Consider the following 13,306-nt stretch of genomic DNA (forward strand, 5'->3'; position numbering starts at 1 on the left):
GCTACACCACCATTAGGCTCTCCACTGTTCCAATACCTGTAGAAGAAACAACACATAGAATCAGGCTGTCCACTGTTCCAATACCTGTAGAAGAAACAACACATAGAATCAGGCTGTCCACTGTTCCAATACCTGTAGAAGAAACAACACATAGAATCAGGCTGTCCACTGTTCCAATACCTGTAGAGGGAAACAAGACATAGAATCAGGCTGTCCACTGTTCCAATACCTGTAGAAGAAACAACACATAGAATCAGGCTGTCCACCTTTCCAATACCTGTAGAAGAAACATCACATAGAATCAGGATGTCCAGTCAGTATATACTCTATAGTATATTTCAATACTCTGAACAGTGATTTCATAATGACACAGATTTAAACAAATGTCTTACCCTGTGGTCAGTGGTGTGTCGTCCACCCATTTCCAGGTCCCCTCAGTAACAGAGTCAGTCAGACCAATCCAGACATAGTCCTTTACTCCACATAACCAATTGACAAATGTCTGTAGTTGTGGGAGAGAGACAACATTATTAATACATAGCCTCTCTCTCTCTCTCTCTCTCTCTCTCTCTCTCTCTCTCTCTCTCTCTCTCTCTCTCTCTCTCTCTCTCTCTCTCTCTCTCTCTCTCTCTCTCTCTCTCTCTCTCTCTCTCTCTCTCTCTCTCTCTCTCTCTCTCTCTCTCTCTCTCTCTCTCTTTTTCTCTCTCTCTCTCACACACCTGTTTGTCTTGGCTGTTGATGATCACCAGGTCTGCTCCGTTATCTCTGCAGTCCTGTCTGCTCTTCTCCCAGGTGTTCTTCTTAGTAGAGATGTAGTAACAACGGCTACCAAGCTTCTTCCATCCTTGCGGACACTCTTTAAGTTGAAAATGTCTCGCTTTAGTCACTTTAATATCACATTGAATTAAGTCTCAATCAAACACATGAGGAAGACAGGGCACTAACTAATGGTCGGTTTGGAAGTCATAGATTTTTCCTTTAATGTAAGTTGAATTGCCTGTTTATAAGTGGCATGTGAACTGATACAAAGACTGTCAAACAGAACAGTCATTAGACAATTTCCCTCACCTTTCTCAACCAAAGATTGTTTCAGAAGTTCTGTCTCTTTCTGTAGCTGGTCTCTCTCTTTGGTCAGGGTGTTGTATCTGGTCTGTAACTGGTCTCTCTCTTTGGTCAGGGTGTTGTTGCTGGTCTGTAGCTGGTCTCTCTCTTTGGTCAGGGTGTTGTATTTGGTCTTTAGCTGGTTTCTCTCTTTGGTCAGGGTGTTGTAGCTGGTCTGTAACTGGTCTCTATCTTTGGTCAGGGTGTTGTTGCTGGTCTGTAACTGGTCTCTCTCTTTGGTCAGGGTGTTGTAGCTGGTCTGTAACTGGTCTCTCTCTGTAGTCAGGGTGTTGTAGCTGGTCTGTAACTGGTCTCTCTCTGCAGTCAGGGTGTTGTTGCTGGTCTGTAACTGGTCTCTCTCTTCAGTCAGGGTGTTGTTGCTGGTCTGTAACTGGTCTCTCTCTTCAGTCAGGTTGTTGCCGCTGGTCTGTAACTGGTCTCTCTCTTTGGTCAGGGTGTTGGATCTGGTTAATTGGTTTCGCTCTGTGAAATAATACCATCAACGACCAAGGTAACAGTGGAAAAGTTAATCTATCATTACCAGGGTTGGGTTCAATTGCATTTCAATTCCAGTCTATTCAGGAAGTACACTGGAATTCCAAGTCCAATTCTCTTCAATATTTTTCAATGAGGACAATGTGGAATTGGAATTGGAATTTGGTGTACTTTCTGAATTGAATTGAATGGAGTTTAAATGGAATTGATCCCTGATCATTACACCACTGATGATTAAGAGAAAGTTTGATTGAGAACATATCAAACTCACGGTAGAGCAACAGGCCTATGATCCCAGCCAATAGGAGAACACACAGCAGCCCCAGACTCACTGCAGCAGCTCCAGAGTATCTCTTCCACCACTGATAAAACACTGAAGCACAAATTATTACCATAAGAACTTGCTCTTTATCAGCGTAGTATTTGCATCGACTTTTGTGTCCATTTGCTCTTTGTAAACAACAGGTGTAGGCTAATAGTGAAATGCTGACTTATGGGTCCTTCTCCAACAATGCAGAGTTAAAGATACAACATTTAAAATAGTGATACAAGGAACAGAGAAGATGTCACGGTTTCGGCCGAGGCTGCTCCTTCTCCTTGTTCGGGCAGGCTTCGGTGATCGTCGTCTCCGGAGTACTAGCTGTACCGTTCTATGTTTCTATGTTTGATTGGTTTTGTCTGTTTTGTTACACCTGTTCCTTGTTAGTGTTCATTATGCGTCCTATTTAGTTCTCTTGAGTTTGGTCAGGTGTTGTGTGTAATTGTTCGATGTCACGTGTTGTGTTAGTTCGTTGTTCTGTTCTCTCTGTATATTTTCGTTAGAGAGAGTCCCGCACTTTGTGCGCCTTTATTTTGTACTTTAGCATTGTGCGTAAAGTTCGCCTGTTGCCTGTTGCCGTGGTTGACTTGTTCTTTGGACTTCACTAAAGACGTCTGTTCGAAACCTCTGTGTGTCCTGCGTGTGATTCTACGCTACCTCTACACTCAACCCTGACAGAAGAATAACAAGTCAAAATAAGTCTAGTAGTGCAGTAGTGTAGTATTGTATATTACAGTGCATTCGGAAAGCATTCAAACCCCTTGACTTTTCCCACATTTTCTTATGTTACAGCCTTATTCTAAAATGTATTTTTTTTTTAATTAAAAATCATCAATCTACAAACAATACCCTGTAATGATAAAGCAAAAACCGTTTTCTACAAATGTTTGCAAATTTATAATTTATAAAAATATGAAATATTACATTTACATAAGTATTCATACCCTATACTCAGTACTTTGTTGAAGCACTTTTGGCAGCGATTACAGCCTCGAGTCTTCTTGGGTATGACGCTACAAGCTTGGCACACCTGTATTTGGGGAGTTTCTCCCAGTCCTCTCTGCAGATCCTCTCAAGCTCTGTCAGGTTGGATGGGGAGCGTCACTGCACAGCTATTTTCAGATCTCTCCAGAGATATTCGATCAGGTTCAAGTCCGGGCTCTGGCTGGGCCACTCAAGGACATTCAAGACTTGTCCAGAAGACACTCATATGTTGTCTTGGCTGTGTGCTTAGGGTCGTTGTCCTGTTGGAATGTGAACCTTCGCCCCAGTCTGAGGTCCTGAGTGCTCTGTAGCAGGTTTTCATCAAGGATCTCTCTGTACTTTGCTCCTTTCATCTTTCCCTCGATCCTGACTAGTCTCCCAGTCCCTGCCACTGAAACCCCCCCATGTATTTATCCCCTTATTTTAGGCACTAAACTATCTCCATATATACTTCCATAAATGTTTTAAACTGGTTCCGGGGACCTTCAGAGTCTTGTGAGGCTTGTGGACGTCCTAAATGGAGAACCCCATCACATTTGTGAGTCTCATCTTTCAATAGAGTGGTTTTAATAGTTTGTAGGCCAAACCGTTCGGACGCTACATACGATTTTGTGAGAGGACCAATTTTCAGGATGTCTCATGGTCTGACAAACACCGCTTTAGCTCTGCCACCTTCAACTGCAGATGCGGAAGGGCGATATCGGTGGATGTAGTGGATTGAGACGCAGCCCACGCTAAAAAACATATATCTTTCTTAAACTAACGGATTTTGATGGGGATTTTTGTACTATGTTAATTAGATTTCCGTTGGGGCGCGACCATTGTAGGCTAAGGGTTAACATGATTTTTGAATGACTACCTCATCTCTGTACCCCACACATACAATTATCTGTAAGGTCCCTCAGTCAAGCAGTGAATTTCAAACACATTTTCAATCACAAAGACCTGGGTGGTTTTCCAATGCCTCGCAAAGAAGGGCACCTTTTGGTAGATGGGTACAAAAAAAAGCAACCAGTCTCTACAAAGCTACAGGCCTCCTTTCAAACTAAGTTGCTAGAAAGGAAGGAAACAGCTCAGGGATTTCACCATGAGGCCAATGATGACTTTAAAACAGTTACAGAGTTTAATGGCTGTGATAGGAGAGAACTGAGGATGGATCAACATTGTAGTTACTCCACAATACTAACCTAAATGACAGAGTGAAAAGGAAGCTTGTACAGAATACAAATATTCCAAAACATGTTTGCAACAGCAAATAATGTTGCAAAGCAATTCACTTTTTGTCCTTAATAAAAAGTGTTATGTTTGGGGCAAATCCAATACAACACATTACTGAGTCCCACTCTCCATATTTTCAATCATAGCGGTGGCTACGTCATGTTATGGATATGCGTGTAATCGTAAATCCTAGAGGAAAATCTGGTTCAGTCTGCTTTCCACCAGACACTGGGAGATGAGTTTGCAGTTACAGTTTTGACTTAAATCTGTTTGAAAATCTCTGGCAAGACTTGGAAATGGTTGTCTAGCAATGATCAACAAACAATTTGACAGAGCTTATTGAATTTTGAAAATAATAATGTGCAAATATTGAACAGTCGAGGTGTACAAAGCTCTTAGAGTCTCACCCAGAAACTCACAGCTGTAATCGCTGCCATTGACACAGGGGTGTGAATATTGATGTAAATGAAAAATTTCTGTATTCATGTGTGTGTGGGCATATGTCGTGTGTGTGTGTGTGTGTGTGTGTGTGTGTGTGTGTTGGGGTGTAAGTATGTGTCAGTATCAAGCACCATACCAGGATAAACTGTTACCTGATTGTTGATCACCAACTCCATCCTTCCTGCAGGGCTTGATGGGTGTTTCGTTGGTGTATATACAATCATCAATATCCATGGTCTTTATTTCATTAGGTTTTTTGCCTTTAAATCCATCTCTGTTTTCATAGATTGCCTCTGACATCTTTACAGACTTGTGCTCAAATGCAGTAACTTCTACTCTTGTAACTTCTACTCTTGTAACTTCTACTCTTGTAACTTCTACTGTTCTACTACTTCTACTTATTTAACTATGCTGTCTCCTGTGTGACATTGGCACCAGAGTGAAGAGTTATTCAGAGATGTTTACTCACACTTCTCCTTTCTTCTTCCGGGGAGGGATAGAGTGAGGGAGGGAGGTCTAAATGTCTAAGGTTTTTACAAATATTTTCTTTCTCTCTCCATCTCTCTCCTTCCATATCTGTCTTTCTGTGTCTCTCTCTGTATCTCCCTCTCTCTCCCCCCACTCTGTCTGTTGTCTGTTTGTCTGTTTGTGATGAACTGCAGATAGTTAGATGCAAGACTGTTCTTCACACCGCTGCAACGTGATAGCTGCAGGACCTAAACAGCTTAGTCTGACGCTTCACACACATTTCACCTTGAACACCATCGATGGCCATGTAGACATATTTTAATCTATGCTGTCTCAGTGAGAGGAGTTATTCAGAGATATGTGTTAGAATGTATGTCTGCATCTTTCTCAGGAGGTTTTAGAGCGGCGATATCATTCACACCATTTGAAACTCTGGCGGTCCACTTCCTTTTAAACTTTAAGCGGTGGTTTAAACTCTGATATGATGTTGCCACCAGCAGCAGGGTGAACAGTAGATAGATTAATGCAAGACGGTGAACTCACAAAGAATAACTGCTGTCTCCTGTGTGACATTGACACCAGAGAGAATAGTTATTCAGAGATGACTCTGTCTTTCTACGGTCTACATTTACTCTCACTTCCTCTTCCTCATTCTCTATCTACATCAGAACAAGCTGGCGGACAATAACTGCACTGCACACTACTCTAACATCTCCCTGTTTATCAGAGGACTGTATGGTGTCACAGAAGTGTAGAAGTGTGAATGGGTGTGACTACAGCTCTGTGTGGGAGTCAGCGTGTCACATGCTTCTTACTGGAAAAAAGGCAAATGACTTACTGGAAATTGCATGTTGATCAATTGCATAAGACTCCCATTGACCCCCACATCTCTGGATGGTTAACATTACCATTTGTGGCAGTGTGTATTGACCTCAGAACACCGGTTCACCACCTCAGGACACCAGTTCACCACCTCAGAACACCGGTACACCACCCCAGGACACCGGTTCACCACTTCAGGACACCGGTTCACCACCCCAGAACACCGGTTCACCACCTCAGGACACCGGTTCACCACTGTTAGTTATTGATCTTGTCATCAGATAGTGGACAGTTAGTTATTGATCTTGTCATCAGATAGTGGACAGTTAGTTATTGATCCTGTCATCAGATAGTGGACAGTTAGTTCTCTCTCGCTCTCTCTCGCTCTCGCTCTCTCGCTCTCGCTCTCGCTCTATATATTTGACCATGAATGAGGACTTTGAAACCAGTGATTTGTGACCCTCTTTCTATAGCGACGGTCATCAATATTGTTAAAAGGTTTTAGAAGCAATTCTAATAAATGGCCAATGGCTGAAGATACTCCAAACTTTTAGCATTTGTATAATCCATCAGATATGTGTCACACCCTGGCTCTGGGACTCATTATGTTGACGCAGGGTGTGTTCATTCTATGTGTTCTGTTTCTATGTTGGGTGTTCTAGTTCGTCATTTTCTATGTTTGACTGAGTGACTCCCAATCAGAGGCAACGAGTGTCAGCTGTATGCTGGTTGTCTCTGATTGGGAGCCATATTTAACTGTCTGTGTTTCACTTTGGGTTTGTGGGTTTTTGTTCCGTGTTCGGTCAGTGTCACCGTGGACTTCACGAGTCGTGTTTTGTTTTGTTTAGAAACTTTAACTAATTAAAGTCATGTTTGTTTCTCACGCTGCGCCTTGGTCTACTCATTACTACGACGATCGTGACAGAAAAACCCACCGTAAAAGGACCAAGCAGCGTGTCCAGGAGCAGGCAGACTGGACATGGGAGGAAGCGCCAGGAAAGGAGATAGAGAGGCTGGCGATGGCCCAGGTGGGCAAATCGTGGTCCTGGGAAGACATGCTCGGGGGCAAGGGACCTTGGGGTAGGATTAAGGCCCTGGCGAGAGAGGAGCAGCGGCGTCAGCAGTGCCATCGTCGGAAGGACGAGAGGCACCCCCAATAATTTTTTAGGGGGGCACACGGCATGGGCGACTGGGCAGCAGGAGGCTGCCACAGGGGCGAAATGGGAGACAGAGAGAAGGCCACCGGGTTAAGGGAGCCATTGGCGAGAGGAGGAAGGAAGTGGTAGAGGCACGGCGAGAGGTACTGAGGTGTATTGCCAGTCCGGTCCGGCCCGTTCCTGATCCCCGTTTAAGGCCAGTGGTGTGTGTTCCCAGTACGGTTCGGCCTGTTCCTGCTCCACGCACCAAGCCTACGGTGTGCGTCGTCAGCCCAGCCCGGCCTGTCCCTGCTCCACGCACCAAGCCTACGGTGTGCGTCGCCAGCCCAGTCCGGCCTGTCCCTGCTCCACGCACGCCTACGGTGTGCGTCGACAGTCCTGCCCGGCCTGTTCCTGCTCCACGCACCAAGCCTACGGTGTGCGTCGCCAGCCCAGCCCGGCCTGTTCCTGCTCCACGCACCAAGCCTACGGTGTGCGTCGCCAGCCCAGCCCGGCCTGTCCCTGCTCCACGCACCAAGCCTACGGTGTCGTCGCCAGCCCAGCCCGGCCTGTTCCTGCTCCACGCACCAAGCCTTGGTGTGCGTCGCCAGCCCAGCCGGCCTGTCCCTGCTCCACGCACTAAACCTACGGTGCGCGTCGCCAGCCCGGTCCGGCCTGTTCCTGCCACCCGCACCAAGTCTCGGTGCGCGTCGCCAGCCCGACCCGGCCTGTTCCTGCCACCCGCACCAAGTCTACGGTGCGCGTCGCCAGCCCGACCCAGCCTGTTCCTGCCACTGCACCAAACCTATGGTGCGCGCCGCCAGCCCGGTCCGGCCTGTTCCTGCCACTCGCACTAAGCCAGGGGTGCGAGAAGTCAGCCTGGTAAGGCCCGTTCCTCCTCCACGCACCAAGCCAGGGGTGCAAGTCGACAGACTGGACCAGGGGCACTATGGGGGGTGTATTGAGGGTGGTGGTCAAGGCCGGAGCCAGGAACCGCCGCCGAGGAGGTATGCCCGCCCAGCCCTCCCCTGTTTTGTTTAGTTGAGGCGCGGTCGCAGTCCGCGCCTTTAGGGGGTACTGTCACACCTTGGCTCTGGGACTCATTATGTTGAGCCAGGGTGTGTTCATTCTATGTGTTCTGTTTCTATGTTGGGTGTTCTAGTTCGTCATTTTCTATGTTTGACTGAGTGACTCCCAATCAGAGGCAACGAGTGTCAGCTGTTTGCTGGTTGTCTCTGATTGGGAGACATATTTAACTGTCTGTGTTTCACTTTGGGTTTGTGGGTTTTTGTTCCGTGTTCGGTCAGTGTCACCGTGGACTTCACAAGTCGTGTTTTGTTTTGTTTAGAAACTTTAACTAATTAAAGTCATGTTTGTTTCTCACGCTGCGCCTTGGTCTACTCATTACTACGACGATCGTGACAATATGTTCTGAATTACAGCACATACAATATTTTACTGGCACGGACAAATAATGAATGGAGTTCAGGGATTTTGGTGTGAATTCAGGTATTACATTTATTGTACAATTTCAAATAAATATCATGTAAGAATGCACTCATATATATATAAATTTTGTTATTGTATCATGTACTTGTATTTTTTTTTTAAATAAAGAAAATGATATTTCAGTCACCTCTGTTGTTTCATGAATTACTGTGTTGTCTTGTTCTCTTGCATATTTCAACAAGTGTGTCAGTGAGGGGGGTTAGTTTATCTGGCCCGGGTTACCACGTTGGGAGGAGTTTGAACCGGGTGAAAAGTGATTGCATTCCTTTTGGAGCCGGGCTGCCTCCCAGGCATGAATCAGGTGCTCTGCTCTGGCCGACCGCAAAGTCGGCTCAAATTAGTAGCATTCTGTGTTTTCACATGCAAATGAAGTGATTGCTTTTGATAAAAAGGCTTTAAATGCCTTCCAAAGTAAATCTAGTTTGAAAATTCAAACGTTTATTTAATGGAAAAAGAGATGTTGTATGTTTCTTGACGATGCAGTATGCTGCCTTGTTGACAACATGACCGTGGGGTGCAGATTACTGTTTGATTTGAGAAAGGTGCTCCTCCCTCCCCGCTTTAGCCCGATGACGTGACGGCCCATTGTCCAGTTCAACCCGGGCCAGCGTAATAGAAGTCACCTCAATAGCAGGATACCCTGTTTCGCATGTTATTTTGGCATTAATTCATGTCACATATCAGTTTGCAAACAATTAATAAAGCCGCATGCAAACATGTTCTCTTTCTTGCGTAAGGCAGCTCCTAAATGCAGGTGTTTCAGCCTCACTCAGTGCTTTCTGGGGTGGTGGGGCAGCCAGCGGAATATACAGAGCGTATGCTTTGGTAATGTTCTCTAGTTGCGCCGTGATTGGTTCAGTGTTCTGTCACTCACTATATAACCGCAGAATTTGTATTTATTGTTAATTTAACTAGGCAAGTCAGTTAAGAACAAATTATAGATACAAGGTATCGGTGCTCATCGTTACACAACAAGTCGGAAATCACAAATTCAACAATGAGTTGTTTGGAAGGAATCAGTGGCTAACTGCAAGCGTTGCACATCACTCGCTATTTTGTTTGGTCCAAGTCTGGGTTTAAGGATTTAAAACATCTGTCTGAAATGGTATCTAGCAGTACAGAAAATCCTATTTCTCACAGATCCATCTGTATTGATCGGAACAGCCAGAGTCCCACCATGCTCCTTTGTATGATGACCAGGAGTAGAAATACGCACAGTTCTCAGCTACACCACCATTAGGCTCTCCACTCTTCCAGTACCTGTAGAAGAAACAACACATAGAATCAGGCTCTCCACTGTTCCAGTACCTGTAGAAGAAACAACACATAAAATCAGGCTGTCCACTGTTCCAATACCTGTAGAAGAAACAACACATAGAATCAGGCTCTCCACTGTTCCAATACCTGTAGAAGAAACAACACATAGAATCAGGCTGTCCACTGTTCCAATACCTGTAGAAGAAACAACACATAGAATCAGGCTGTCCACTGTTCCAGTACCTGTAGAAGAAACAACACATAGAATCAGGCTGTCCACTGTTCCAATACCTGTAGAAGAAACAAATACATAGAATCAGGCTGTCCACTGTTCCAACACATGTAGAAGAAACAACACATAGAATCAGGCTGTCCACTGTTCCAATACCAGTATAAGAAACAACACATAGAATCAGGCTGTCCACTGTTCCAATACCTGTAGAAGAAACAGCACATATAATCAGGCTGTCCACTGTTCCAATACCCGTTGAAGAAACAACACATAGAATCAGGCTGTCCACTGTTCCAATACATGTAGAAGAAACAACACATAGAATCAGGCTGTCCACTGTTCCAATACCTGTAGAAGAAACAACACATAGAATCAGGCTGTCCACTGTTCCAATACATGTAGAAGAAAAAACACATAGAATCAGGCTTTCCACTGTTCCAATACCTGTAGAAGAAACAACACATAGAATTAGGCTGTCCACTGTTCCAATACCTGTAGAAGAAACAACACATAGAATCAGGCTGTCCACTGTTCCAACACCTGTAGAAGAAACAAAACATAGAATCAGGCTGTCCACTGTTCCAATACCTGTAGAAGAAACAACACATAGAATCAGGCTGTCCACTTTTCCAGTACCTGTAGAAGAAACAACACATAGAATCAGGCTGTCCACTGTTCCAATACCTGTAGAGGAAACAACACATAGAATCAGGCTGTCCACTGTTCCAATACCTTTAGAAGAAACAACACATAGAATCAGGCTGTCCACTGTTCCAATACCTGTAGAAGAAACAACACATAGAATCAGGCTGTCCACTGTTCCAGTACCTGTAGAAGAAACAACACATATAATCAGGCTGTCCACTGTTCCAATACCTGTAGAAGAAAAAACACATAGAATCAGGCTGTCCACTGTTCCAATACCTGTAGAAGAAACAACACATAGAACCAGGCTGTCCACTGTTCCAATACCAGTAGAAGAAACAACACATAGAATCAGGCTGTCCACTGTTCCAATACCTGTAGAGGAAACAACACATAGAATCAGGCTGTCCACTGTTCCAATACCTGTAGAAGAAACAACACATAGAATCAGGCTGTCCACTGTTCCAATACCTGTAGAAGAAACAACACATAGAATCAGGCTGTCCACTGTTCCAGTACCTGTAGAAGAAACAACACATATAATCAGGGTGTCCACTGTTCCAATACCTGTAGAAAAAACAACACATAGAATCAGGCTGTCCACTGTTCCAATACCTGTAGAAGAAACAACACATAGAATCAGGCTGTCCACTGTTCCAGTACCTGTAGAAGAAACAACACATAGAATCAGGCTGTCCACTGTTCCAGTACCAGTAGAAGAAACAACACATAGAATCAGGCTGTCCACTGTTCCAATACCTGTAGAGGAAACAACACATAGAATCAGGCTGTCCACTGTTCCAATACCTGTAGAAGAAACAACACATAGAATCAGGCTGTCCACTGTTCCAATACCTGTAGAAGAAACAACACATAGAATCAGGCTGTCCACTGTTCCAGTACCTGTAGAAGAAACAACACATATAATCAGGCTGTCCACTGTTCCAATACCTGTAGAAGAAACAACACATAGAATCAGGCTGTCCACTGTTCCAATACCTGTAGAAGAAACAAGACATAGAATCAGGCTGTCCACTGTTCCAATACCTGTAGAAGAAACAAGACATAGAATCAGGCTGTCCACTCTGAGTCTAGTACTCCAGACAGTGATTTCATGGTAACACAGAACTCATTAAATGTCTTACCTTGTGGTCAGTGGTGTGTCGTCCACCCATTTCCAGGTCCCCTCAGTAACAGAGTCAGTCAGACCAATCCAGACATATTTCTTTACTCCACATAACCAATTGACAAATGTCTGTAGTTGTGGGAGAGAGACAACATTGTTAATACATAGCCATTACCTCTCTCTCTCTCTCTCTCTCTCTCTCTCTCTCTCTCTCTCTCTCTCTCTCTCTCTCTCTCTCTCTCTCTCTCTCTCTCTCTCTCTCTCTCTCTCTCTTTCTCTCTCTCTCTCACACACCTGTTTGTCTTGGCTGTTGATGATCACCAGGTCTGCTCCTCTATCTCTGCAGTCCTGTCTGCTCCTCTCCCAGGTGTTCTTCTTACTAGAGATGTAGTAACAACGGCTACCAAGCTTCTTCCATCCTTGCGGACACTCTTTAAGTTGAAAATGTCTCGCTTTAGTCACTTTAATATCACATTGAATTAAGTCTCAATCAAACACTTGAGGAAGACAGGGCACTAACTAATGGTCGGTTTGGAAGTCATAGATTTTTCCTTTAATGTAAGTTGAATTGCCTGTTTATAAGTGGCATGTGAACTGATACAGAGACTGTCAAACAGAACAGTCATTAGACAATTTCCCTCACCTTTCTCAACCAAAGATTGTTTCAGACGTTCTGTCTCTTTCTTTAGTTGTTCTCTCTCTTTGGTCAGGGTGTTGTATCTGGTCTGAAGATGGTCTCTCTCTTTGGTCAGGGTGTTGTATCTGGTCTGTTGCTGGTCTCTCTCTTTGGTCAGGGTGTTGTAACTGGTCTGAAGATGGTCTCTCTCTTTGGTCAGGGTGTTGTATCTGGTCTGTTGCTGGTCTCTCTCTTTGGTCAGGGTGTTGGAACTGATCTGCAACTGGTCTCTCTCTTTGGTCAGGGTGTTGTATCTGGTCTGTAGCTGGTCTCTCTCTTTGGTCAGGGTGTTGTATCTGGTCTGTTGCTGGTCTCTCTCTTTGGTCAGGGTGTTGTATCTGGTCTGTTGCTGGTCTCTTTCTTCGGTCAGGGTGTTGGAACTGATCTGCAACTGGTCTCTCTCTTTGGTCAGGGTGTTGTAACTGATCTGCAACTGGTCTCTCTCTTTGGTCAGGGTGTTGTATCTGGTCTGTAGCTGGCCACTCTCTTTGGTCAGAGTGTTGGAACTGATCTGCAACTGGTCTCTCTCTTTGGTCAGGGTGTTGTAACTGATCTGCAACTGGTCTCTCTCTTTGGTCAGGGTGTTGTATCTGGTCTGTGGCTGGTCTCTCACTTTGGTCAGGGTGTTATAGCTGGTCTGTAGCTGGACTCTCTCTTTGGTCAAGGTGTTATAGCTGGTCTGTAACTGGTCTCTCTCTGTAGTCAGGGTGTTGTTTCTGGTCTGTAGCTGTGGTCTCTCTCTTTGGTCAGGGTGTTGTAACTGGTCTGTAGCTGGTCTCTCTCTTTGGTCAGGGTGTTGTAACTGGTCTGTAGCTGGTCTCTCTCTTTGGTCAAGGTGTTATAGCTGGTCTGTAACTGGTCTCTCTCTGTAGTCAGG

The 13,306-nt window shown here is 44.8% G+C and overlaps 3 long non-coding RNA genes across 3 annotated transcripts; all 3 read right to left on the reverse strand.

The window, feature by feature from the left end:
• Positions 1-403: 403 nt before the first annotated feature.
• Positions 404-1,154, reverse strand: LOC123487396. The gene is made up of 3 exons (XR_006659756.1): positions 1,069-1,154; positions 720-856; positions 404-502 (listed from the first exon to the last, which is right to left on the reverse strand). It is a non-coding gene; the product is annotated as an uncharacterized LOC123487396 (long non-coding RNA).
• Positions 1,155-1,492: 338 nt separating this feature from the next.
• LOC121562576 lies at positions 1,493-4,979 on the reverse strand. The gene is made up of 3 exons (XR_005999574.2): positions 4,711-4,979; positions 1,868-1,969; positions 1,493-1,584 (listed from the first exon to the last, which is right to left on the reverse strand). It is a non-coding gene; the product is annotated as an uncharacterized LOC121562576 (long non-coding RNA).
• A 4,687-nt stretch (positions 4,980-9,666) lies between these two features.
• On the reverse strand, positions 9,667-12,488 carry LOC121562573. Its single transcript, XR_005999571.2, has 4 exons — positions 12,397-12,488; positions 12,048-12,184; positions 11,773-11,882; positions 9,667-9,753 (listed from the first exon to the last, which is right to left on the reverse strand). It is a non-coding gene; the product is annotated as an uncharacterized LOC121562573 (long non-coding RNA).
• Between the last annotated feature and the right edge of the window lie 818 nt (positions 12,489-13,306).

The sequence above is a fragment of the Coregonus clupeaformis genome, unplaced genomic scaffold (genome assembly GCF_020615455.1).
Source record: "Coregonus clupeaformis isolate EN_2021a unplaced genomic scaffold, ASM2061545v1 scaf1697, whole genome shotgun sequence".
Classification (NCBI taxonomy): domain Eukaryota; kingdom Metazoa; phylum Chordata; class Actinopteri; order Salmoniformes; family Salmonidae; genus Coregonus; species Coregonus clupeaformis.